We start from the raw sequence: 3,775 nt of genomic DNA, 5'->3' as shown, positions 1-3,775 counted from the left end.
TAGCAAGTTTCACCAACGTCACCTTCCAGCAAGGAACGTCGGCTGGGGAGTGTCTGCTAAAGCCGCTTCAACCGCCCGACGAGTTAGGGCTCGACATCGCTGCTGACGCCATGAAAAAAACGTACTTGGCCAATCAGGTGCTGTTCTTGTCCGCTACTATCCCACCGAAGGTGGCAGTGGATTACCCGACCGAAGGTCATGGTCCCGATGACGACGCACAGCATCTGTTCGAGGATGGCACCGCATTAATGCCGTAAGCGCTAACTCTGCTAAGCCCAGCTAGTTTCTTCGACCACGCCTTGCAACCAGGAGCATTGACTGTGGAGTATATATAAAAGCTTCTGCAACCGCCCGGCCAGCTGGGGCTCGACATCGCCACTCACACCATGACGAAAAAGCACTTGTTCATTAAGGTGCTGCTCCTGTCCGCTACCATCCCATCGAAGATTGCAGTGGACTACCCGGCCGACGTCAGTGGTCCCAGTGACGACGCACATCATCTGCTGGAGGATGACACGGCATCATTGTCGTACTCGCTCACTCTGCTAAGCCCATTGTGTTTCCCCAACTTCGCCTTGCAACCAGGAACTCCGAGTGGGGAGTGTCAACCGAAGCCGCTTCAACCGCCCGGGTAGCTTAAGCTCGACATCCCTGCTGACGCCATGACGAAAACACATTTCTTGATTAAGGTGCTGGTCCTCTCCGCTACGATCCCATTCAAGCTTGCAGTAGATTACCCGTCCGAAGCCCGTGGTCCCGGTAACGACGCAAATCTTCTGTTCGAGGATAACTCCGCATCGATGCCGTACTCGCTCACTCTGCTAAGCCCAGACAGTTTCACCAACTTCGCCTTGCAATCAGGAACACCGTCTGGGGAGTGTCTACTAAAGCCACTTCAACCGCCAGGATAGCTTGGGATCGACATCGCTGCTGACACCATGCCGAAAAAGCACTTGTTAACAAAGGTGGTACTCCTTACTGCTACCATCCCACCGAAGCTGACAGTGGATTACCCGACCGAAGCCCGTGGTCCCTGTGACGACGCACATCATCTGTTAAAGGATGACACCATAGCAACGCAGTTTCCGCTCACTCTGCTAAGCCCAACCAGTTTTCCCAACCACGCCTTGCAACCAGGAACATCGACTGTGCAGTGTATATTAACGCTTCTGCAACCGCCCGGCCAGCTGGGGCTCGACATCGTAATTGTCAACATGACGAAAACACACTTGTTCATTTAGGTGCTGCCCCTGTCTGCTACCATCTCACCGAAGCTTGCAGTGAATTACCCAACCGAAGCCTGTGTTCCCGGTGAGGACGCACATCATCTGTTCGAGGATGACACCGCATGAATGCAGCACCCGCACAATCTGCTAAGCCCTGCCACTTTCCCCAACCTCACCTAGCAACCAGGAATATCGACTGTGGAGTGTATATTACAGCTCCTGCAAACGCACGGCCAGCTGGGACTTGACACCGCTGCTGACACCATGACGAAAACGAACTAGTTTAATTAAGGTGCTTCCGCTGTCCGCTACACTTCCCCTGAAGCTTGCAGTGGATTACCCCACCGAACACTGTGGTCCCGGTGATGACGCACATCATCTGTTCGTGGATGTCACCGCATCAACGCTGTACTAGATCACTCTGCTAAGCCTGGCAAGTTTCTCCATCCTCGCCTTGCAACCAGGAACATTGACTGCGGACTGTATATTAAAGCTTTTGCAACCGCCCGGCCAGCTGGGACTTTATATTGCTGCTGACACCATGACGAAAACGAACTAGTTTAATTAAGGTGCGTCCCCTGTCCGCTACCATCTCACCGACGTATGCAGTGAATTACCCGACCGAAGCCTGTGGTCCCGGTGATGAGGCACATCATCTGTTCGTGGATGTCACCGCATCAACGCTGTACTAGCTCACTCTGTTAAGCCCGGCCAGTTTTCCCAACCTCGCCTTGCAACCAGGAGCATGGACTGTGGACTATATATTAAAGCTTCTGCAACCGCCGGGCCAGCCGGGGCTCCACATCGCTGCTGACGCCATGATGAAAACGCACCTGTTTATTCAGGAGCTGCTCCTGTCCGCCTAGTCGCACCGAACCTTGCAGGGGATTAGCCGACCGAAGCCCGTGATCCCGGTGACGACGCACATCATCTGTTGGAGGATGACATCGGATCAATGAAGTACTCGCTTTCCCTGCTAATCCTAGCCAGTTTCACCAACCTCACTTTCCAACCAGGACATCGTCTAGGGAGTGTCTACTAAAGCCGCTTTGACCGCCGGACAAGTTAGGGCTCGACATCGCTACTGACGCCATGACGAAAACGCACTTGTTCATTCAGGTGCTGCTCCTGACCGCTACCATCCCACCGAAGCTTGCACTGGATTAGCTAACCGAAGTTCGTGGTCCCGGTGACGTCAAGCATCATCTGTTCGAGGATGATGCCCTATCAACGCAGTACTCGCTCAGCCTACTAAGCCTAGACAGTTTCGCCAACGTCACCGTCCAACCAGAAACATCGACTGGGGAGTGTCTACTAAAGCCTCTTCAACCGCCCGTCAGTTAGGGCTCGACATTGCTGCTGACGGCATGACGAAAACGCAGGTGTTAATTCAGGTGCTGTTCCACTCCGCTACCATCCCACCGTAGCTGACAGTGGATTACCGACCGACGGTCGTGGTTCCGATGACGATACACATCATATGTTCGAGGATCACACCGCGTCAACGCCACCTGGCTCACACTGCTAAGCCCAGCCAGTTTCACAAAATTCGCCTAGCGACCAGGAACATCGACTAGGGAGTGTCTACTAACGCCGCTTCAACTGCCCGGCTAGCTGGGACACCACATTGCTGCTGAGGCCATGACGAAAACGCACCTGTTCATTCAAATGCTGCGCCTGTCCGCTACCATCCCACCAAAGCTCTAGTGGATTACCCGACCGAAGTCCGTGCCCCGGTGACGACGCACATCCTCTGTTCGAGGATGAAACCAAATCAACGCCGTACTCGCTCACCATGCTAAGCCCAGCCAGTTTCCACAACTTTGACTGGCAGCCAGGAACATCGACTGGGAAGTGTGTACTAAAGTTGCTCAAACCGCCCGGTCACTTGGGGCTCGCTGTCGCTGCTGACGTCATCTCGTAAACTCACGTGTTCAATCAAGTGCTGCTCCAGTCCGCTTAATCGCACCGAAGCTTGCTGCAGATTACCCGACCGAAGCCCGTGGTCCCGGTGACGACGCACATCATCTATTCGAGGATGACACCGATCAATAAAGTGCTCGCTTTCCCTGCTAAGCCTAGCCAGTTTCACCAACGTCACTTTCCAACCAAGAACATCGACTGGGGAGTGTCTACTAAAGCCGCTTCAACCGCCCGGCTAGCTCGGGCTCGACATCGCTGCTGATGCCATGACGAAAACGAACTTGATGGTTCAGGATCGGATCATGTCCGCTACCATCCCACCGAAGCTTGGAGTGGATTACCCGTCCGAAGCCCGTACTCCCGGTGACGACGCACATTATCTGTTCAAAGATGAGGCAGAATCAAAAAAGCACTCGTTCAACCTGCTAAGTCCGGCCAGCTTCAGCAACTTCGTCCTGCAACCAGGAACACCAGCTGGGGAGTGTCTACTAAAGCTGCTTCAACCACCCGGCTAGCTCGGGCTCGAAATCGCTGCTGATGCCATGACAAAAACGCACTTGATTATTCAGGATCGGATCATGTCGGCTACTACCCGAACGAATCTTGGAGTGTATTACCCGACCGGA

The sequence above is a fragment of the Ixodes scapularis genome, unplaced genomic scaffold, assembly GCF_016920785.2.
Source record: "Ixodes scapularis isolate PalLabHiFi unplaced genomic scaffold, ASM1692078v2 PGA_scaffold12__126_contigs__length_90152505, whole genome shotgun sequence".
In the NCBI taxonomy this organism is placed as follows: Eukaryota; Metazoa; Arthropoda; class Arachnida; order Ixodida; family Ixodidae; genus Ixodes; species Ixodes scapularis.
This window is presented reverse-complemented; position numbering follows the sequence as displayed.